Source organism: Notechis scutatus, chromosome 1 (assembly GCF_049901735.1).
Source record: "Notechis scutatus isolate UNSWTSFEM ecotype Mainland chromosome 1, rNotScu1.2, whole genome shotgun sequence".
NCBI classification, from domain to species: domain Eukaryota; kingdom Metazoa; phylum Chordata; class Lepidosauria; order Squamata; family Elapidae; genus Notechis; species Notechis scutatus.
The window spans coordinates 126,462,167-126,487,109 of NC_142009.1; the positions used below are offsets into that span (position 1 = coordinate 126,462,167).

Below are 24,943 nucleotides of genomic sequence, written 5' to 3' on the forward strand. Positions count from 1 at the left end.
AATTCTTTCAGCCACATGGCAGAAGACAGCTAGGAACTGTTCAATCATAGCAGAAGCACTCAGAATCTAGGTGAAGCCACCTTTAGGCAATACAAACAGGAACCATTTAAATATACTCAAGGATGCTAGCAGTTGCTTCATCTTCTACCCATACATTATTTCATCATGGAGCTAGGAACATGGGTAAAAGAAAAATGCTCATGGCAATTATCTCACTTTTACCAAGATGATGTAAATCAAACCTTCTTGGTGAGATTCCTTGTGACTTTTGAAAGCAAAGCCCATTTTTTAACCTGGCACCTCCAAATTCTTACCCTCTTCTGTTTCTTGACAGCCTTCAAAACCTCTGGTTCTGCAGCCTTTTCTGGAACAATTGAGGTTCTTCAGTCAAGATGTTAGGGCAATGTCAGTTGATTGCAAATCATAACTGAAGCAGAAAGTTCAGCAAATGTAAGTTCATGTCACTGAGCTAGGAAAAAAAAAAGTCCCTGGCCAAACATTATAGATAAAAATAATGGATGCCCCAATGATGAAGGAGCACTTGCCCCTAAAATAGACATAATAAGATTCCACTAATCTCAAGTATTTTTAACAATACTGATTTTTTTTTGAGAGAGAGAAACTGGTGAGCATTAAAAAATATTGCTTTTCTGAAAGGTCAAATAGATAGCTAAAGGGAATGTATGGATCATGCAATGTTTAGCATTAATGAACATGTCTTGTTCCCCTCCTCCTTTTTAAAATATACATGAGCACACACACACATACACACACACACATACACATGGGGGGGAGGGGGATTGAGTTTATCCACTTACAAATTTTCAATATTTTTAAAATAACTCTGGTTCCCTGCAGATATTGTTTTTCATATGAAGTAACAAAAAGAGAATAGCCTTTTGAAAATGCCATTCTAAATCAGTTTTCTAGTTTGGAATAAATAACACTAAGCTGCAAAAATATCTGCGCTAACCCTCCCTAACACTAGCTTTGTTCAATTGTCAATCATATATAGAACAGGCGCACAGGGTGCTCCTATCTTAACCTACATATTTGTCTTCTAATGTAAACACATAGGAGTACAGTGTATTCTGCTATGGTGGTTTGTTATACAACTAACAGCAACTGGGCACCTTCACTTTATGTGTGATTGACAGCTAAAGAAAACTAGTGAGTTAGATTGCTGGCCAACAATCCATTACTATCCACTCTGACTGATGGCCAAATTTTATAGCCTATCATTTGAGATCCTATATATATAAAGTTGTATAGTTAGTTGCAACTTAAAAAAAACCATTAGGGCTTGTTATAGCTCTTTGTAATCTTTATCAACATGCATAGAATTATAAAGTTACAGTCATGATTCTCCATTATCTTAAGCACTTTGAAATAAATAAGCTTAATGACTTCTGATACATGTCAACTAGTACAATGTCTATAGATTTCTGTATAGCATTTTGTTGGTTTACTTTATCTCATTTACTCATTTATTATTTTTACAAATAACTCAAGGCAGCAAACATATCCAACACATCTTCCGCCTCCTATTTGCCTCATAACAACAACCCTGTGAAGTGGATTGGGCTGAGAGTGACTCATCCAAAATCACTCAGTTTGTGTTCATGCCTAAGGCAGGACTAAAATTCATGGTCTCCAGCTTTCTAGCTTGGTGTTTAAACCACTAGACCAGGGGTAGGGAAACTTGGCTCTTCTATCAGTTATGGGCTTCAACTCCCAGAATTCCTGAGTGGGCCATAAAACGCTCCCCATCCCTGGCCTACTGGTTTTTCAGTTGTGAGGGAAATCAATTTTTGACTTGAATGGGACTGTTTAATATACAATTTGTCCTACATTTGTATATTAAACAGTCCCATTCAAGTCAAAAATTGATTTCCCCCACAACTGAAAAACCAGGGATGGCTCACTCAGGCCAGGGATGGCTCACTCAGGAATGTTGGGAGTTGAAGTCCATTAGTGATAAAAGAGCCAAGTTTCCCTACCCTTGCAGGCTCTCTAGTAATTTAACCAGAAACATATGTATGTATTTATTTAGTCGTACATGCATTATAACCCAAAAATAATTACCCTTCAAAGGGCATCTATCCAGTAAACACTCCACTCCATTCAGTTGCCCAAACTGCAAGGGTTATTAAAAGAGGATGATGATATAATACATGGACTGTAATCTAGAAATAATTACTCTTTGAAGGTCAAACTCTTCAAAAAAAATCCATTTCACTTAGAAGGGTTATTCTAAAAGAAAATATTTAAAGATAACAACAGCACTTCTGGGTTTGTCATTCTAGTTTAGAGATTATAATCCACGGTAAAGAAATAAAGTACATGCACAACTTCACAGATTCAGTTCCTGGAAGTTCCTAATAAGGCTTGGAAGGAGTCTGGTATCTCCTCACTTCACAGCTGCTCATGATCAGTGCAAAAACAAGATTGGGCATAGCTAAATGTCCCTGGAGAGTCTCAGTCATCCAGGACATGGTTGTCCCAAAGGTGCTTTTTCTGGAAGCAACTGAACTTTCTGGTTTTTCTTTGAAGATGTTTTGCTTCTGATCCAAGAGCTTCTTCAGCTCTGCAGAGCTGAAGAAGCTTCTTGGATCAGAAGCAAAACATCTTCAAAGAAAAACCAGACAGTTCAGTTGCCTCCAGAAAAAGCACCTTTGGGACAAGATTGGGCAGACTTTCCCATTTATGACATTCTCAAACTGAGTTTCATTTTAGGGGAGATAATTTTTATGCAGGTACAGCACTTTGCATCAGTTACACTGAGTGTGAAGTAATCAGACAATGCAAGATGGAACTTTTAAAAGTACAGGTTCTTTTAAATATAATCCTGGAGGTGGGGTTTTAGCAGCTTAAAGCATGTTATTTTGATATGATTTCTTCTTTAATGAATGAATTCACTTTTCCTGCGGAGTCATCTGAAAAAGAAAAATATGCTATATTTCTGAATACATCTATCAGCATCATGATGGATATGCTTATCTGGGAATAAAGCTGAATAACCTTGACATAAACATGCATATGCATGCACAAACAACCTTGGGTTACCTACACTTTAGAAATGACAGAGTTACATCAATCCATAAGAATAACTTGAGAAAATATCCAAAGATACTATATGAAAGCTGATTTTATTCTCTCAAATGGTCCAGTCTATTTTCAGCCTTTTAGTCTTTGCCATGAACTTGGTAACTCTAAGTCACTCTACAATTTTTGTAGCATGCTGTAGAGCACTGTAGAGAATATAATGAAAGTAGAGCAGTGAATTAAAGCATTAGCATTGTTTATATAGAATGCCCTATCTTCTAAACATTATTATTCCAAGAAATTGTTGGTTTGCCTATCTGATATCTTCCTCCTTCAGAGGTTAGAGGAAGAAACAACCAAATGCTAACAGTACCAATGAAAAGACAAGGCTGCTTAACTACTCTTTTAGTTTGGTTTTCTCCAACAAAAAGTATTCTACAATAATATTCTAGAAACATGAAAGATGTAGAAATATACCTTGAGGGTTATAGAAACATTCAACCTTTTTGCTTTGTGTGAGTTTAAATAGAGTAGCTCAAAAAATTGCATCCTAGGGTACTGAAGGATCCTGAAGATGGTCTCACTGCTAATTTAATCTTGGGAAATCCTGAGAATGGGTGTAAAGTGCCAGGTACTAGAGAAGGTCAAATATTGTCTTCATCTTTAAAAAGGAGAAAAGGAAAAGATGAGTGTTCAAACAACTTCAGTACCTGGGATTCTAGAGCAGATGATTAAAAGACTGATAAGTAAGTCTCTTGAATATAATAGGGTAAAAAGTCACCATACATTTGTCAAGAGGAAGAGAGAGACTTTCCAGATTAATCTCATTATGTACAAGTAAATTATTTAATAGATTATGGGAATGTAGACCTAATATACTGTATCTTGACTTCAACACAGCACTTAACAAAACAGCCAGTGATATTTGAATTAGCAAACTGGGTAGCACAACAATTATCTGGATACTCAAGGAATGCTCATCATCTGGATTTCCATGTCAAATGGGCTTTCAGAATCAGGATCGAGATTCCTACACTCTTCAATTTCAATATCAATTTGGAAGATGAGGTAAGTGGAATGTTTATCATATTTGGACATTTCACAATAGTGGAAAGGATAATCAATACCCTAGAAGACAGAAGTAAAATTCAAAATACTTCTGATAGATTAGAAAAATAGGCTGAAGTTAACAGGGTGAAATTTAACAGATACAAATAAAGTTCTCCACTCAGGAAACAAGTGAAATAGAGATTATACTTACCTCGATAATACTGTAACTTTTACCCACAGCGTGACTTCAGTTGTAGTGTAATTTATTTATTACTTGTATTACACTTATGTAAACAAAAGCTGTGTATATTCTTCAAAAGAGGTGCTTCAGAAGATGAGAGAGCTCATTCAAAGCATCTCTTTTCCAATCACCAAAGTAGCCACTTATTTTTCCAGGCTGATGTAGCTGCTGTAGGAATTCATACAGTGCATCTTTCAAATAATACACACCGTCCCTTTCATATTGCATTGCATTGCATTGCATTGCATTGCATTGCATTGCATACTACACTACACTACATTACACTACACTATTACATTATGTTGTGTTGTGTTGTGTTGTATTATTATATTATATTACATTATATTATATTATATTATATTATATTATATTATATTATATTATATTATATTATATTATATTATATTATATTATATTATATTATATTATATTATATTATATTATATTATATTATATTATATTATATTATATTATATTATATTATATTATATTATATTATAATATTATATTATATTATATTATATTATATTATATTATATTATATTATATTATATTATTATATTATATTATATTATTATATTATATTATATTATATTATATTATATTATATTATATTATATTATATTATATTATATTATATTATATTATATTATTATATTATATTATATTATATTATTATAATATTGTATTATGGATTTAAGGGTATGTAACATTTTACATAAATACACACAGATACGCAGACACATATGTATACACACTAAGAAACCACAATCCAAAAAAATTACTATAATCAAGTCCAAGTCATGCAAAACTCAGTAACTAGTACAGATAAATCTATATATCATTTTCTACATGGAGAAAATATCTATGCTTGTTACCTGTTATTTAGCATTGAATATTGGCCTAATTTCATTCTATACGCATCTGCTTCCTATGGCTGCAACAAACATTAACTCAGGTTGTTAAATTTCTGACATGAATTGGTAAACCTCACAGCAAAGCCCGTATTACCTGCTTGGGAATAGTTTCATGAGTAGTTTTGCTACTGACCAATCAATTATCTCATTGAGGGAAGCTTATCAATGAAAACATAAAGGATAGAACAGTTCTTAATTGATTCCCACAGTAAAGTAGTGGGGGAAAACTGCTTCCATGGATGCTATGCTCAGGAAGAATAATTGGCTCATTAACCATAGCTGTATCAACTTGTTCTCATTATGAAGGTCAAACAAATAACAAAGAAGTTGCTCTGAGGAACACAGAGCTCTGCACAAAAGGCTACAAGTGCTATACTTTCAGTCCAGGGTCCTGTTGTTTGGGCATTATAATAGGGTGTGAGGAAAATACTCTCACAGAGGTAGGGCAAGATATCCAAAGGCCATTTCCTCACCCCACTTACATGGTCTTCAGAGATGACAGTATTGACTGTTAACTTTAAACAGGCAAAAACTGGAGCTCAAGCAGAGCCAAATCTTCATAGACATTGAATTGTACTGTGTTGTACTGAATTGTACAGTATTGAACTTTGCAGAAGATACCACAGTTATTGGCCTCATTCGAGATGGTAATGAGTTTGCATATAGATGGGAGATTGAACAACTGATCCTGTGGAGCAGCTGAAACAATCTGGAGCTGAACATGCTTAAAACTGTGGAGATGAGAGTAGATTTTAGGAGGAACCCTTCTATTGTACCACCTCTTACTATATTCTACAGCACAGTATCAGCAGTAGTATCTTTCAAGTTTTTGAATTGTACAATCTCTTGAAATAGGCACTTAACATTAGAACCATCATTAAAAAGGCACAACAAAGAATGTTCTTCCTGAATCAACTCTGGAAGTTCAGACTGTTGATTCAGTTTTATAGAGGAATTATTGATTCTGTCATTTATACTTCTATAACTGTCCGATTTGGTCTAGCAACCAAACAGGACAGGTGCAGACTTCAGCAGATAGTTAAGACTACACAAAGAACAATTGCAGCCAGCCTGCCTTCCATAGAAGACTTGTCTATTGTGCAGGTCAGAAAGAGGGCTAAGAAGATATCTGCAGACCTCCTACATCCTGGACATAAACTGTTTCAACTCCTCCCGTCAGGACAGTGATATAGGGTATTGCATGCCAGAAAAACTAGACACAGGACAGGTTTTCCCCCATGCCATTACTCTGCTGAACACCTAATTCTTACATTGTTGTCTAATGTCTATTCATATTTAGCCATATAGTGTGGTTCAGGGGTGGGATTCAACATTTTTAACAACTGGTTCTGTGGGCATGGCTTAGGTGGTGGGTGTAGCTTGGTGGTCATGTGACTGGGTGGACATGGCTTGGTGGTCATGTTATTGGCTGGGTGCGGCTAATTCAATATCATTCACATCGAGGCACACATCTACTCACCTGGCCTCTCATGGCTGTGGGGATGTTGCAACAGTCGTAAGTGTGAAAAATGGTCATAAGACACTTTTTTCAGTGTCATTGTAACTTTGAATGGTCACTCCACACAAGCAAAGTACCAGCAAAGGAGGGGGAAAAAACTCCAAAGACATTCCTGAGACAGGAAGACTAGTCCTGCCAAGAATGTAATAAGGGTTAACTGAGAGGCAGTTTCTGTAAGCAACCTCAGAATGTTTTCTTCCTGTCTTCCTTACAGGATTAGACCAGTAATTTCTTCTTACAACCGGTTCTCTGAACTGCTTAGAATGTTAACAACCGGTTCTAGCAAATAGGTGTGAACTGGTAGAATCCCACCCCTGGTGTGGTTGTATTATTATTATTTATCCTTCTTATTATTTTCTTTACTCCCCCCCCCTTTTATTGGGATGATGATGATGATGATGATGGTGATTCTGTTGCTTTGTATGGACACTGAGTGCTTCTGTACCAGAGGCAAATTCCTTGTGTGTCAAATCACACTTGGCAAAAAAAAAAATCAGTTCAATTCAAAATTGCATTCCATCCACAGAATGTCATTCAATAGGACATTTAGGAAAGGATGAATCTCTTTTCAAATAATTAATTAAAGGACTTGTGTCTTTTTCTAGGTTGCTTTCTCAGTCTTTATGTGCCGCTGTGCCCCACTGGCTAAGCATTCTGCAAATAAATCACTCATATTTGCTCAAAGTGGGGCAAAGTTGGAGTTAGAAGAGATATAACACACAGGGTCTGTTGTGGGAGGAAAGAGAAAGAAGGATCACTATACTGTACACATTGCCTCAATCTCCTGAAGGGAAGATGGCATGTAAACCTAATAAATATATAAATAAGTAACATTAACCCACAATTTGTATTGGGTTATTTGTATTACTAACGTCAAAGATATATTTTATTCAGCATTGCCCAGCTGCATTTTTCAAAGATGAGAATGGCTATGTGTTGTCAGTTCTTCAAGGAGAAATTTGCATCTATCCTGCAGTAATCCTTCCTCCTTCCCTCCCTTCCTCCCTCTCTTCCTTTCTTCCTTCTCACCTGAAAATTTCCAGATAGATTTTTTTCATAGGACACTTTCCCTTAACTGACAAGCACAGAGATGAGAGAGAGAGAGAGGGAGAGGGGGAGAGAGAGAGAATAGATGATAGATGATAGATGATAGATGATAGATGATAGATGATAGATGATAGATGATAGATGGATGGATGGATGGATGGGAGATAGAGATAGATAGATAGAGAGAGGGGGGGGAGGGAGAGATGATAGCAATTTTTCAATATTACTTGATGTGCAAAAAACCTAATTCAGTCAGGAAAAGAGCACTTTCCAGAAATAGATAAAGTCACAAAGTAATGTGTGAAAACACAGGACATATACTTCATCTAAGAAGACAAGAGAGCAATAGGCACAAAAAGAGTGTTCTAAATGCAAAAAATGAGCTAGAACAGCTCTATCTAGGACAAAAATAGCCACAGTCTGTAACAATGAAAACCTGGACAAAAGATCATGCTGCAAAGTACAGTATCAATACAGAACAGGCCAACCATTGATCCAGGTTAATCACGGGTTTATAGAATACATAGGAAGGATTAGGAATGAGAAAAAGGAGATACAGTAATGAACAATATCAGCCTAAGTAAAACATCAAAAAAATGATATTAAGAAAAACATCAAATGTTTGCCTACAGAGTTACGATCACAGGCTGTGAAACAGAGGAAAGCAAAGGTTGCTCCTTTTTTGCTTTTGGATCTCTGATTGTTCCTGATAGAAGATGACAGCTGAGATGGAACCATTAGGAAACAATCACAGAGTTGAAGCATTACCAAACAGACATCCTTCATCTCTGGCCAAGGAAAATAGGACTGGTGTAAATGCTGGGATTTGAACATTGGCAGTTAGTTGGCTTTCCATAGAGTGATTTGCTAGAGATCCCATGAAATTGGCTGTGGATTCAGATCACTTGGCAACTAAGTGAGCAGAGACAACTGACAGGATTCCATCTTCTAAATTGACAGTTGGGTGGTGGGTGGTGTTTTTTTTTTTTTTTTTTTTTGCAGAATACAAATTAGAAATGTTGCTCAAATTAAAATCCACTTCATTCTCCACAGTAAGCTAAACATTTTTTTTAGGCCAAGGGCCACACTTGCCCTTCAAATAGCATTCAAAGAGCTAGGCTCCAAGGAATAGATAGAACCAGAACTGAAATTAGTTTAATTTACTTTAAAATTTAACTAAATGTATTAATGGCAGTAATACAATTATTAGTTATGTATTGAAAAAATTGCCTTTCTGTGGGTTTCTTTTTTTTTTTTTTTGTAAAAAATTTATTTGGGTTTTCACAAAACATAATACAAACAAAATATCTTTTTTTGAGAATAGCATGATCCTGGGTTATCACTTCTCCATACAGACACAAACTCAATTTCATATTCATCTTTGTGTTCTATTCCATATCTTATTACTATTTTAACATTTTCTCAATATTTTTTCCCTTCCCTTAGTTTTCTCAAGCTTGCTTTTAATTATCTCATTCCTTTCTAAATTCAATTATGTATATCTTTTTCTAAGTTTCAATATCTTTCTAATCATTATATTTATACTTTTGTCTGTCCTGTTTCAATTTCATATTTTCTTTTCTCATTAAACAAATTTTTCCCTGTAGTTACTGATTGGAGTATGATACCTTTGTATCTTTTAATTTTTGTCCATTCAACTCTTATTTAAACTTCAATTTGTGCCTTTACAATAATAACATTCAATATAAAACATAGCTTCCAGTCGAATTCTGCTTGGTACATTTTTTAAATACACATTAAGTTCTTAAAGAGAAAGTATATATATAACAATAATAAATAAAATACTTATTCTATTCCAATTCAGCTCTATCATTAATGTTAGTTATAATCTTTAACATCTTTAACATTTCTTTTCAATGGGATATCATACTTCCTTAGGAACACTTATAATATTTCCATATTTTTTTCATATTTCTTTCATATTCCTCTTCACTTAAATTTTTATAACTCATTAATAATAATTAAAATGTTCCCATCCTTTCTTAATTTCATTCTCTCATTCTCTTTATTTCATTTATTTATTAACAAACATTCCATTACATTACAATGAGTATTTTATCACACTTGTTTCATATTTTCTAAGTTCATTTCTATTTCTAATATAACAATACTATCTTATGTACCCTTGCAGAATCCCTCTTTCAATTAAATTTTCACTCATTATCTCTATGTCTTCTAAATAGACTTATAACTTTAATCCTTGTACATTTTCCTTGTTTCTCTATATCCTGTTTCTGTCCTTTATAACTTCTTTTCCTTTCCCTCTTCCCCCTCTTCTTCTCCCTCCCCCTTTTGACCCCTTGTCTCTCTAATTCTAATTCTCCCTTCTGTAATCCTCTCTTCTGTTTCATCCTAATATTGTAATTATTTTTCAAACTATTCTTTTTTTGTTGTTTTTTCAGATCTTAAATTTTTCACTCTCTTTCCCCACATAGAATTACTTGTTCATTGAAGATGGCTTCTTCTTTGTCCCGCCCTTCTTGTTCTACAGGCATTTCTTGTTGTTTCTCATAGTTCAGGATCTCCATTTCTAAAAATTGAAATATGAAGCCAAAAAACCCTCTTCCTTCTTGTGCATCTTCTTTCTGTTTTTTAAGTTCCATTTACAGTTCTTCCAAGCATGATACCATTTTAAAAACTTTTAAACAACCAATAACCAAAAATCCAAAAAACACCAAGTAATCCAAATAATCCAAAACTGTTTCTTCTTGCTTCTTTTTTCCACTTTCTCTTCCTGGGGTTCTATTATCTTGTTACAAAGTTTCAGTTAGAATGTATCTTTTAGAAATCTTGTTAAAGTTTCACTGTTAATTCCTTTTACTTCCAGGTGGTGTCCTCCATTTTTCCAGAGCCTACCCTTTTGTTTTTTTCCTTTTCTCTCCTTTCCTTCTTTAAAAGTTTTTGAAAATCCAGAAGCCTTTATTATCCCTTTGACATTTTATTTTCAGCTTAAATGCCTGTTAATGTCAAAGTGGATTTTGTCAGTTTCTTACTTAAATCTCTTAGTTGTCAATATGGGGAAGGAAAGAAAAACAAACAAACCCTTTCCCTTCCCTCTCTCATTCACTGCTTCAAAATCTTCTTTGGGATCAATGTTATTCTTTATAGTTCAAATTCCAGGGTACCTTATGTTGTTGCTTTTTCAGTTCGACCCGATCAGCCAAAAACTTTCTCTTATCTTCCTCCTGCACATTCTTTTCCGGTTGAGTTCTTCTTTGAGGTGGCCATTTCTGACCACCGCTGCAATCGCCTTCGGGAAAGGGAGTAATGGCCAGCTGGGGAGGAGAGATGCGGCTCTCCTTGACACTGCTGGCAGTCTTCCCCCTCTTTACCACCTCTATGGGGTGAGTTAGCTCTGAAACCAGCCAGCTTGGGGCGCTCCAGCGGCGAGCACAGATCAAAACTACGCACGATCGCAGATTTCAGTCCATTGCCGAAGAAGCTCAAACTGGAAGCACAGAGCCAAAGACACAAGCCTGAAGATGATGAATGAGACTTCATCGAAACGTTGCCTAGATACTTCCAATCTTACACAGGAGAAAACCCGAATAACCAAAGATCCATATATACATACATACATACATACATACATACATACATACATACATATGTTTTCTTAAGTTTTCGCAGGTATTCTGTAGCTGGGGTTTTCTGTAGTGGCTAGGGTTTTGGTGCCATTGAAGTTGATGCTATGACCTGTGGCTTTCATGTGTTAGACTAGTGAGGAAGTGTGTTCCAGCTTTTTTACTGCATTTTTGTGTTCATCCAGGCAGGTACTTATTCTTCTATTGGTCTGTCCAATGTATGTGGCATCATGCCCTGCCACATACATCCCTGCCATGATGCATCCCCTGTGTATCATGCCCTGCCACATACATTGGACAACTACAGAATTGTCAGAGAATCCATAGAGATTGAAAAAAAACCTGAAAACATGAATAGAAGAGATGACTCCACCAGACTGTCAATTATTTGGAAGCCTGCACTCACAAACAAAAAAATCTCCACACCACAAGCCAGGCAAACACCTGGGCACAAACAGACACCCCTCCCCGATACCTCCAGCTCAAACAAACCCCAACCAGGCACCCAGATGAAACCTAGCTTCCTAATAAATGATAGCCGTCCGTTTACTCAGAGCCAAGCCGCACTAAAAGCCTCCAATACAGGAAACACAATGTTGCCAGCCAATCAAGACAAAAATAAAAAAAGGAAAAATACAGAAGATATTAGAAACACCAATCAAGCAGAACACAGCAAACTGCAAGACCAATAAACACAGACCAAGACTCCCAACCAATCAGGATGAAGAAAAAACCATTCTGGCACAGCAGTAGGCTAGCACCAAATTTAAAACAGAAACCGCTGTAAAAGTCTGACTCACAGACCAACACAATACAGAAGCCTGATGATGGCAAATGAGATTCTGCCGAAACATTGCTACAACTTTAAAAGCACAACTATAATGACATGGGAAAATACCCGAACAAAGCTGAATACCATACATTATATAGTATTCCAGCACATCCTAGATCTAACCAACCACTGTCTATCCAATACATACTTCACCTACAACGGACAAAAATACAAACAAATAGAAGGAGCACCCATGGGATCACCCCTCTCACCTGTCATCGCAAACCTCTACATGGAACACTTTGAAACACAAGCTCTAGAAAAATATGATCACATGTGGCTATTCTGTCTTGGTAAATTTCCATGAAACAAAATCTTGCTTAGCACAGAGCAAAGTTCACTAAGCTGACAGGAAAAGAACTGACAGGAAGAAGCTGAAGTTGATAAGATTAACTTCACAAAAGCCTGTCGGATAAAAGATGTGTATTCGGTATCAGTCACGAGTATCATCACAGAAGCTTATTCTTTATGTCAGATAAACCTTATGATGTATATTCAGGAAAAACATGTTTATCAGTAACAGTCAAAGTTCTTCTTTGAGTTTTCTGACCACCGCTTGTCGCCTATCAAAGGGAGTAATAGCCAGCTGGGGAGGAGAGATCTCAAACTGATAAAGTTTGTAACTTCTTGGTCTTGAAACCAGCCAGCTTGGGGCGCTCCAGCGCGAGCACAGATCAAAACTACGCACGATCGCAGATTTCAGTCCATCGCCGAAGAAGCTCAAACTGGAAGCACAGAGCCGAAGACACAAGCCTGAAGATGATGAATGAGACTTCATCGAAACGTTGCCTAGATACTTCCAATCTTACACGGGAGAAAACCCGAATAACCAAAGATCCATATATACATACATACATACATACATACATATGTTTTCTTAAGTTTTCGCAGGTATTCTGTAGCTGGGGTTTTCTGTAGTGGCTAGGGTTTTGGTGCCATTGAAGTTGATGCTATGACCTGTGGCTTTCATGTGTTAGACTAGTGAGGAAGTGTGTTCCAGCTTTTTACTGCATTTTTGTGTTCATCCAGGCGGGTACTTATTCTTCTATTGGTCTGTCCAATGTATGTGGCATCATGCCCTGCCACATACATCCCTGCCATGATGCATCCCCTGTGTATCATGCCCTGCCACATACATTGGACAACTACAGAATTGTCAGAGAATCCATAGAGATTGAAAAAACCTGAAAACATGAATAGAAGAGATGACTCCACCAGACTGTCAATTATTTGGAAGCCTGCACTCACAAACAAAAAAATCTCCACACCACAAGCCAGGCAAACACCTGGGCACAAACAGACACCCCTCCCCGATACCTCCAGCTCAAACAAACCCCAACCAGGCACCCAGATGAAACCTAGCTTCCTAATAAATGATAGCCATCCGTTTACTCAGAGCCAAGCCACACTAAAAGCCTCCAATACAGGAAACACAATGTTGCCAGCCAATCAAGACAAAAAAAAAAAAAAAGGAAAAATACAGAAGATATTAGAAACACCAATCAAGCAGAACACAGCAAACTGCAAGACCAATAAACACAGACCAAGACTCCCAACCAATCAGGATGAAGAAAAAACCATTCTGGCACAGCAGTAGGCTAGCACCAAATTTAAAACAGAAACCGCTGTAAAAGTCTGACTCACAGACCAACACAATACAGAAGCCTGATGATGGCAAATGAGATTCTGCCGAAACATTGCTACAACTTTAAAAGCACAACTATAATGACATGGGAAAATACCCGAACAAAGCTGAATACCATACATTATATAGTATTCCAGCACATCCTAGATCTGACCAACCACTGTCTATCCAATACATACTTCACCTACAACGGACAAAAATACAAACAAATAGAAGGAGCACCCATGGGATCACCCTCTCACCTGTCATCGCAAACCTCTACATGGAACACTTTGAAACACAAGCTCTAGAAAATATGATCACAACGCAAACTCTGGCTCAGATACGTAGATGATACCTTCATAATCTGGCCACACGGGAAAGAAAAACTGAACAACTTCCTCACACACTTCAACAGCTTACACCCCAAAATACAATTCACCATGGAAACAGAAGCTAACAATCAACTTCCTTCCTAGATGTCTTGGTATACAAAAAACCCAATGGCTCCCTAGGACACACCATCTACCAGAAGAAAACACATGCAAACCGCTAGATACATGCACTCTCACACCACCACCCAGCACAGATCAATTCCGTAGCTGAGACACTCATCTCCAGAACAAAATGCTTAGCTGATGAACAACACCTAAAAACTGAACTAAACACTCTCACCAACGTACTAACAGCCAATGGATTCCAAAGAAAGAAGATTACCCACCTAATCCAAAAAGAAACCCCAACCAAAATCCAAGACAGAGAACAAGAGAACGGCAAAGCCCTCCTCCCATATATAAAAGGCACTACAGACAAAATCAGCAAGATCCTCGAAAAACACAACATTAAAACAGCATTCTGCACAAACAGAAAAATATCCACCATCCTAAGAAACCCTAAAGACAAAGTCGAGTTAGAAAACCAAGGAGTATACGAAATCCCTTGCACCGCCTGCCCCACCACATACATTGGACAAACTAACAGAAGAATAAGTGCACGCGTTGAAGAACATAAGAACTCAATCAAAAGAAGAAGAACCGACCTCTTCCCTGGTCCAACACCTCAAAGCCACAGGACATGAGATTGACTTTAAAAATACCAGAACTATCGCCAAAACCGAACACTTCAACAACAGAATAATCAGAGAAGCCATAGAGATAGAAAAACTCCCACACAGCATGAATAAAAGAGATGACACCTCCCACTTACCAGCCATTTGGAAACCCGCCCTCATGAACAGACGAGTGCCTAACATGATGAATGACACCAGACCCACACCCACGAGGGCCACACAAGAAGCCACCACCACACTTCCATGTAAAAAGCAGACTCACACCCACACAGAAGATGAGACACGACCACAGACCAGAAGCCGCACTGCAGCTGCATCACTACCCACTTCAAACCCCTCTGAGCCATACAAGAAGCGAACTGACCCCACCATGAAGATGCAGCACGACCACGAACTCGAAGCCAAACAGCAAGATCACAGCTCACCAGCTCAAATCCCCCAGTAACTAAGACCAACCTGAGCACAACCAAGCCCCCACCTGAACAGAACACACCTCCAGCCAATCAGAACATGGCCAACCCCCAACCAATCAGAACACAGCCAAACCCCCAACCAATGAGAACACACCCCACCCAATCAGAACACAGCCAAGCCCCCACCCAATCAAGTCACACCGCCACTAGCAGTTAAAAGGAAGAAGCAGCTGCAAGCTCACATCACTCTGAGAAGCACAGAGCTGAAGACAGAAGCCTGAAGATGATGAATGAGACTTCATCGAAACGTTGCCTAGATACTTCCAATCTTACGCGGAAGAAAACCCGAATAACCAAAGATCCACATATATATATATATATATATATATATATATATATATATATATATATATATATATATATATATATATATATATATATATATATATATATATATATATATATATATATATATATATATATGGTGTTCGCTTGGTTGGGTATTTTCCCACGTCATTGTAGTTGTTCTTTTAAAGTTGTAGCAACGTTTCAGCAGAATCTCATCTGCCATCATCAGGCTTCTGTATTGTGTCCGTCTGTGAGTCAGACTTTACAGTGGTTTCAGATTTGAATTTGGGGCAGCCTATTGCTGTGCCAGAATGGTTTTTCTTCATCCTGATTGGTTGGGAGTCTTGGTCTGTGTTTATTGGTCTCGGAGTTTGCTGTGTTCTGCTTGATTGGTGTCTCTAATATCTTCTGTCTGTTTTTGGCTCTTTTTGTATCTTGATTGGCTGGCAGCATTGTGTTGCTTTAATGGAGGCCTTTAGTGCAGCTTGGCTTCGGGTAAATGGACGGCTATCATTAATTAGGAAGCTGGGTTTCATCTGGGTGCCTGGTTGGGATGTGTTTGAGCTGGAGGTATCAGGGGGATCTGTTTGTGCCCAGGTGTTTGCCTGGCTTGTGGTGTGGAGATTTTTTGTTTGTGAGTGCAGGCTTCCAAATGATTGACAGCCTGGTGGAATCATCTCTTCTATTCATGCTTTCTGGTCTTTTTCAATCTCTATGGCTTCTCTGATGATTCTGTGATTAGGGTTTTCTATAGTGGCCAGGGTTTTGGTGCCATTGAAGTTGATGCTATGACCTGTGGCTTCCATGTGTTGGACTAGTGAGGAAGTGTGTTCCAGCTTTTTGACTGCATTTTTGTGTTCATCCAGGCGGGTGCTTATTCTTCTATTGGTCTGTCCAATGTATGTGGCCGGGCATGATGCACAGGGGACTTCGTATATGCCTTGGTTTTCCAGGTCAATTTTATCTTTGGGGTTGCTAAGGATGGCTGCTATTTTTCTGTCTGTTTTGAAGGCAGTCCTGATGTGATGTCTGTGTAGTACCTTACTAATTTTGTCTGTAGTACCTCTTATGTAGGGCAGGACAGCTGTTCCATAGGTCTGTTCATCTTCTGGGTCTCTATTATGTTTCAGTGTGTTTTTGTGGATCAAGCTGGTGATTTTGCTTTTGTGGAAGCCGTTGGCTGTCAGTACTTTAGTCAGGGTGCATAGTTCAGTCTTAATGTGTGTCTTGTCTGCCAGGCGTTTGGTTCTGGTAATTAGTGTTTTGGCCACGGAGTTTATCTGTGCTGGGTGGTGGTGGGATTGGGCGTTGAGGTAGCGGTTGGTGTGGGTTTTCTTCTGGTATATGGTGTGTCCTAGTGTGCCATCTGTTTTTTTGTAGATTAGTACATCTAGGAATGGTAGTTGTTTGTTTGTTTCTGTTTCCATGGTGAACTTGATGGTGCACCTAAACAGCGCACACCCCAAAATCAAGTTCACCATGGAAACAGAAACAAACAAACAACTACCATTCCTAGATGTACTAATCTACAAAAAACAGATGGCACACTAGGACACACCATATACCAGAAGAAAACCCACACCAACCGCTACCTCAACGCCCAATCCCACCACCACCCAGCACAGATAAACTCCGTGGCCAAAACACTAATTACCAGAACCAAACGCCTGGCAGACAAGACACACATTAAGACTGAACTATGCACCTGACTAAAGTACTGACAGCCAACGGCTTCCACAAAAGCAAAATCACCAGCTTGATCCACAAAAACACACTGAAACATAATAGAGACCCAGAAGATGAACAGACCTATGGAACAGCTGTCCTGCCCTACATAAGAGGTACTACAGACAAAATTAGTAAGGTACTACACAGACATCACATCAGGACTGCCTTCAAAACAGACAGAAAAATAGCAGCCATCCTTAGCAACCCCAAAGATAAAATTGACCTGGAAAACCAAGGCATATACGAAGTCCCCTGTGCATCATGCCCGCCACATACATTGGACAGACCAATAGAAGAATAAGCACCCGCCTGGATGAACACAAAAATGCAGTCAAAAAGCTGGAACACACTTCCTCACTAGTCCAACACATGGAAGCCACAGGTCATAGCATCAACTTCAATGGCACCAAAACCCTGGCCACTATAGAAAACCCTAATCACAGAATCATCAGAGAAGCCATAGAGATTGAAAAAGACCAGAAAGCATGAATAGAAGAGATGATTCCACCAGGCTGTCAATCATTTGGAAGCCTGCACTCACAAACAAAAAAATCTCCACACCACAAGCCAGGCAAACACCTGGGCACAAACAGATCCCCTGATACCTCCAGCTCAAACACATCCCAACCAGGCACCCAGATGAAACCCAGCTTCCTAATTAATGATAGCCGTCCATTTACCCGAAGCCAAGCTGCACTAAAGGCCTCCATTAAAGCAACACAATGCTGCCAGCCAATCAAGATACAAAAAGAGCCAAAAACAGACAGAAGATATTAGAGACACCAATCAAGCAGAACACAGCAAACTCCGAGACCAATAAACACAGACCAAGACTCCCAACCAATCAGGATGAAGAAACCATTCTGGCACAGCAATAGGCCCCCAAATTCAAATCTGAAACCACTGTAAAAGTCTGACTCACAGACGGACACAATACACGAAGCCTGATGATGGCAGATGAGATTCTGCTGAAACGTTGCTACAACTTTAAAAGAACAACTACAATGACGATGATGAATGAGACTTCAACCAAGCCTGATACACCATACATGTAAAGTACCCGATAAAACTTAAGAAAACATATATATATATATATATATATATATATATATATATATATATATATATATGTGTGTGTGTGTGTGTGTGTGTGTGTGTGTGTGTGTGTGTTTGTGTGTGTGTGTACACACACACACACACACACACACACACACACACCAATCTTTTGGAAAGGCAATGCCAATATGCTGATTGGCAAAATATCTCTATGCTAATCTTAGATTATGTTGAAAAGAGTTTTGGCAAAATGTGCCCAAACCCACAAATATTGTCTTTATTCTTAGCAGAGAATGTGGTATGAATATCACTCAAGCTGGTAACCTGGTCTACATTTTCTCTATCTTGCTAAAAAAAATTATGAGAAACCTTGATTGATCAAAACCTGTTCAGAATATTAAAACCTGTTCAGAATATTGCAGCATAAATTCAGCATCAGAAAAGTAAACACAGATGGCTGAGGCTTCATTTAACTTCTATATAAATACATGAAGTAAATTTTACAATACCAGTTGTAGATTTCTCCAACATGGAGCAAACTCAAACAGAAGCAGACATGTTACAGGTTCAGAGCAGAACAGCAACTCGGGAACTCCGAAACAGACATCAGTTTCACTTTAGTTTAGCAGGCAAGCAAGTAAGTTTGTTTCTCTTTCAACAGACAGATTCAGAGCTTAACATAGCTTCAGAGCTGCAAAGCTTAATATACAGACCCACACCTGTTATTTATTCATTGGCTGACCTTGATACCATGCTCTATTCCAGTTCATGAATATACTCTGACAAAACCACGATGGGTAGCAGAGGTGAGTACCAGTGGGTCCGTCTGAGTATGACCACAACATATATATTTCAATTTGGAATCTAAGAAGAGCAAATGATAAAGATCATGATAGGATATGAGTTAGTGTAGCATGGCACAATACAGCATGAAGGCAGGCTGTGTGTTTGAGAAAAGGGAAGACAGATCTGAAGGAAGGTGGCCTGGCCTTGTGGAATGCAGTTGAATACAGGTAGTCCTCAACTTGCAACCACAATTGAGCCCAAAATTTTGGTTGCTAAAAACATTTGTTAAGTGAATTTTGCCCCATTTCATGACTTTTCTTGCCACAGCTGTGCATCACTATAGTTGATAAGTTAGTAACACGGTGAATCTGGCTTCCCCATTGACTTTGCTTCTCAGAAGGTCGCAAAAGGTGATCACATAACCTGGGGACACTGCAACCATCATAAATATGAGTCAATTGCCAAGCTTCTGAATTTTGATCACATGACCATGGGAATGTTGCAACGGCCATGTGACAAACAATCCTAAGTCACTTTTTTTCAGTGCTGTTGTAACTTTAAACGGTCTCTGAAAGAACTGTTGTAAATCAAGGACTATCTGAACATGCAAAAAAAAAAATCAACATAGATGTTTCAGAGATTACAAAAGAAATGTTCCAGACATTTATAGCCTCAAGAACTAATTAGAATGGTGGTTATTTGGTTAATATTTGTTTAAGCACATCTGTCTGTCTGTCCATTTAAAACATTTATACAGACACCCATCTTTCAACCAACTCTGGGCAGCTCCCATATTTATATGTCCAAATGTAGAAGAAATTACTCTCCAGGCTGAGTTCCTGTGCTTACATTAGGTGTGTCCAACCTTGGTAATTTTAAGATTTGTAGACTTTAACTCCCAGAATTTTGAAATATCAAAATAATAAGGAGGAAATATCAGGGTTTGTTGTTGTTGTTTTTTGTGGTATTTTTGGAACACAGGAATGGAGGGAACAATCTTCTCTTTTTAAATGGATTGTGATGGAAAAGATGGGAGGAAAGATCCTAAAGATCTTTAGGAAGGAAAAACCAAAGTTTTATTTCATATCCCACTTCCGTGGGTTCTTTACTGAAACGTCTTTTTATTTGTTTGTTTGTTTGTTTGTTTATTTATTTATTTATGTAGTCAAATGCTTACAATATAATAGAAATAAGAATAAACATTAGTTTACATACCTGAAATAGGAACTAATAATTGGGGACAACAGGACAGGGACAGTAGGCACGATTGTGCACTTATGCACGCCCCTCACAGACCTCTTAAGAATGGGATGAGGTTGATAGAGGTTAGTTTGAGGGTAAAGGAGTGGGGGTTTGAGCAGGTGACAACAGAATCAGGTAGTGAGTTCCAGACATTGACCACTCTGCTGCTGAAATCATACTTCCTGCAATCGAGTTTGGAGTGGTTTACATTTAGTTTATATCTGTTGTGTGCTCTTGTGTTGTTATGGTTAAAGCTGAAATATTCATTAACTGGTAAGACATTGTAACATATCATTTTATGTACTATGCTTAAGTCCAATCTTAGCCAGCATAGTTCAAGGTTGTCTAAGCCTAGAATCTCAAGTCTGGTGGTGTAGGGTAGGTGTTGCGAACAGAGGAGTGTAGTACTCTTCTGGTAAAATACTTCTGGACTCGCTCAATTGTATTAATGTCTGATATACAGTGTGGATTCCAGACAGCGGAGCTGTATTCAAGTATTGGTCTAGCAAAGGTTGTGTATGCCCTAGTTTGCAAATCAGAGAAGAAGCTTCGTAAGATCATATTTACAACTGTTAAAGCCTTTTTTGCAATGTTGTTGCAGTGAGCTCTGGCACTTAGGTCATTCGATATGAGAAGTCCAAGGTCTTTGACAGAGTGAGGGCCATCAACAAGGTCACATTCGCCTAGCTTGTATTTGGTGTATTGATTTTTTTTACCAATTTTTTTTTATACTTAGCACCCCATGGCAACTTTTATTTTCTGCTTCAAATTCGCAATCGAAAAACTATCTTTCCTCCACAACAAACATGCTGAGTAGCATGTGATACCATGCATTGGGGGGCACAGACAGTGGACTATTCTCTTGTTAAGAACAATCCAGAATCTAAGCCTGGTTGGACCCTGCTCCTGAATTTTAGAACCTTGGCTGGGAGCTTCCTACCACTCTGCTAATAAACCTGGTGAATGAATAATCAAAGTTCAAAGGCATCGCAGAGGTGAATAGCAGTCACTGATTCCTCTGGCATGAAATGAAATGAAATGAAATGAAATGAAATGAAATGAAATGAAATAGAATGGGCTTCTGTGCCCTCTAGGGGGCAGAAGAGCACAGGTCAATATGAGAGAACAAAATCTAAGATTGACTGCTTTGGGTCTGTGATGGCAGAACCTTAGTGAGGCAAAGCATTTGGAAGGAGAACTACACAGTGCATCATGCATGACCAAAGCACCCTTCCTGGAAGCATGAAAGTAACTGTGTCTTCTGAGACTCGGTCTACTTCAAAATTTACTCTGGTCTGTTGCATAGATGTACATGTCCAGACAATATTGGCGGGGGGAGGGGAGTTGTGCTTGCAGCCACCAAGGCCGAAATGACAGAATGAAAGGCAAGAATCACATTAGTATTTTTCTCACAAAATTCAGAAGAGTTTTCTTTGAGGCCAGCCGCTGAATTAAATTCATAAAAACCTCATCATATTGCACCAGGCAAATGTGATGGCTTCCAGAGATTTCAAAACGATGAATTCTCTTAAAATCTCAGCAGGATCCTAAGCAATCTATAGACATGAGGCCTTGAAGGTCAACTGCAAAGGGCTATCCAGACAGAAAGAACAATTGTAGGCTGGATATAATTGACGCTGGCTCGGTGGGCGATTGAATTCATGTGATGTCAGTAAGCAGCAATGGGGTGTGTGTGTGCGTGTGTGTGTGTGTTAGAAGAAAATTCTTGGTCTGTTTCGGGGTGGGTGAAGGAGCACAATACACCTGCTTGAAGTAGAGGAAAAATTTATTTGAGAGCAAAATAGACAGCTTAGCAATCAAAGATGGCCCCCATTGAAAAATAGGGCTAGAAATATTTATAGGCCAATTTGGTCTTTGTTTCAGAAAGCCAAAGTTTGCCTCAGGAGGTTAAGTTAAATCCTGTACAGAGGAAATACGGTTATCTCTCTCTGAGGGGTGTGATAATCTCTGCCTCTTTGTGTATCCAAGGGCTGACCTCGGGAGATGGGCCTGTACTGGAGAATCCTATTGTGAGTGCAAGGGATTTTCATATCCTGAGGACATTTCCTATGGTTTTGATGGAGTTTTGATCTTTGGCAATTTCCTAGCAGGTGACACACTCAGTCAGTTTCGGCTCAAGTGTCAATATGGGTGGAAAACTTTAAGTGGTCTTTTGCTCTATTACTTGGGGGTTCACTGACAGGTGGTGGATGGGACAGTTTGGTGAGAGGTCTGGATGACAAGGATGGAATGGGGTCCTCCCTTCTTATGTTGGTAACCCATTATCCTATGAAAGGAGAAAGAAAGGGAGACAAGATAAGCTTTTTAGTCGATGGTCAGGCATCCTTAGCCTATACCATGTTCTCCAAACTTGACAACTTTAAGACTTGTTGATTTCAACTCCCAGTGTGTAACCCAGTACCATTACACATTCATACTGCCTTTGCATTTTTACAGATCCTAACAATTCTAAAACATTTCTAAAACCATGAGTTCCTTTTAATAATTTTTAAAAGATAGCCTTCCATGGGCGTAAGGCTTCCCATTGATTGCTTTCCTGCATATGTTATAGGCTTAATTAATGCTCTTGCTAGGTCTTATATTTGAGGCTGATTTTAACTGTGTTATTGTAATGTAGGTACTGACAAGTCAATACAAAGTGCTTGCATCTATCTCTGTTCGTCTTTTGGCTCTATTGTTTAAATTTTAAAACAGTTCTAACAATTCTCAGAAAGCATAAAGTTTGATTCAATTTTTAAGGGATTACATAACCTTGTGGGATTGAGAACAAGGCAGGTGAAATCCCTTTTTTACTGGCTTCTTTATAATTTGGATTCATTCTGAAAAAGGGGAAGGAAGGAAGGAAGGAAGGAAGGAAGGAAGGAAGGAAGGAAGGAAGGAAGGAAGGAAGGAAGGAGGAAGGAAGGAAGGAAGGAAGGAAGGAAGGAAGGAAGGAAGGAAGGAAGGAAGGAAGGAAGGAAGGAAGGAAGGAAGGAGGGAGGGAGGGAGGGAGGGAAAAAGGGAGAGGGAGAGAGGCAGTTTGTCTAGTGTTAAGGCACCAAGCTAGAAAGCAGGAAACCATGAGTTCTAATCCTGCCTTGGGCATGAAAGCCAATTGGGTGACCTTGAGCCAGTCACTCTTAGCCCAACTCACCTCACAAGATGGAGAAAATGGGAGGAGGAAGGTGGTTGCTTATGTTTGCCACCTCAAGTTATTTTTGAAAGATAATCAAGGTGGGGTATAAATAAATCAAGCTGTACTTGTCAGGCCCAAAACCAAGAATGTGAGCTGGCAGTTCTTCCAACTTGAGACCTTTATTGTTTCACTTTGATAGACAAAATTTTGCCAGACTGAGGACTCTACTATTTGCATTTACAATATACTCTGGAACTATTTGGGAGGGACTGTCTTCATCTTCCTTCTCTCACACATACTCTCTGGAGTAAGTTGCCACTCAGGCCTCCCTCCTGGTGACACATCTCCACACCACATTTCATCACACTTCTATATTTTAGGTGTCACCCAGTGGTGGGATTCACATTTTTTATACTACCGGTTCTGTGGGAGTGGCTTGGGGAACTGGCAGGGGGCATGGCAGGGGAAAATTTGAGAGAAAATACAAGTAATCCTTGACAATTGAGCCAGTGATGGGATTCAATTTTTTTTACTACCAGTTCTTTGGGCATGGCTTGGTGGGTGTGGCAGGGGAAGGATACTGCAAAATCTCCAGTCGGAGGTGGTATTTGCCAGTTCTCAGAACTACTCAAAATTTCCGCTACCGGTTCTCCAGAACTGGTCAGACCCTGCTGAATACCACCTCTGGTGTCACCTAGACTTTAAATAACTACTATTGAATGGGAGAAATGCGGATTTAGGTTACTGTTTGTGGGCATTAATAAACTGAGTATTGTACCCCTTCGATTCATGTCAGTAATTATTATTTTATTTGTTTGTTTATTTATTTAATAATGAAATTTATTTGTCACCCATCTCATATCTAACAACCTCTGGGCAGCTTACAACATAAAGCCATCAGTTGAATTCCTCTATTTAAAAAAATGGCCTAAACCTGAAGGATCGCACTTTGTCCCAATGCATTTCTCTGAGCATTTTGCTCCACCTTCTTAAAAACTCTCAGGGAGGTATGGAGGTACATCAGAATGATGCCAAATGCAATGTAAATGGCTTCTCATAGGAGCACAGGCAGAAGAGTCTCCAGCACAGGGATGCAGCTCTTGGAGAGTGGCCAAGAGACTGTTTCCAAGCGTGCAACTGTTCCTACATCATCATACGCTGTGAGAAGCTGGAGAAAGCCAGCAAATGAAGAATGAAACAAAATTGGTAAACAAAGCAGATACTTTAACTACCACCGTATATCATCACAGCAATCTGTTTACTAGAACAAGACAATTCTGAATTT

The 24,943-nt window shown here is 38.6% G+C and overlaps 1 long non-coding RNA gene across 7 annotated transcripts in view; it reads right to left on the reverse strand.

The window, feature by feature from the left end:
* Nucleotides 1-24,943, reverse strand: part of LOC148132980 (uncharacterized) — a 156,713-nt gene that overhangs the window by 126,183 nt on the left and 5,587 nt on the right. The gene's annotated exons all lie outside the window — the stretch shown is intronic.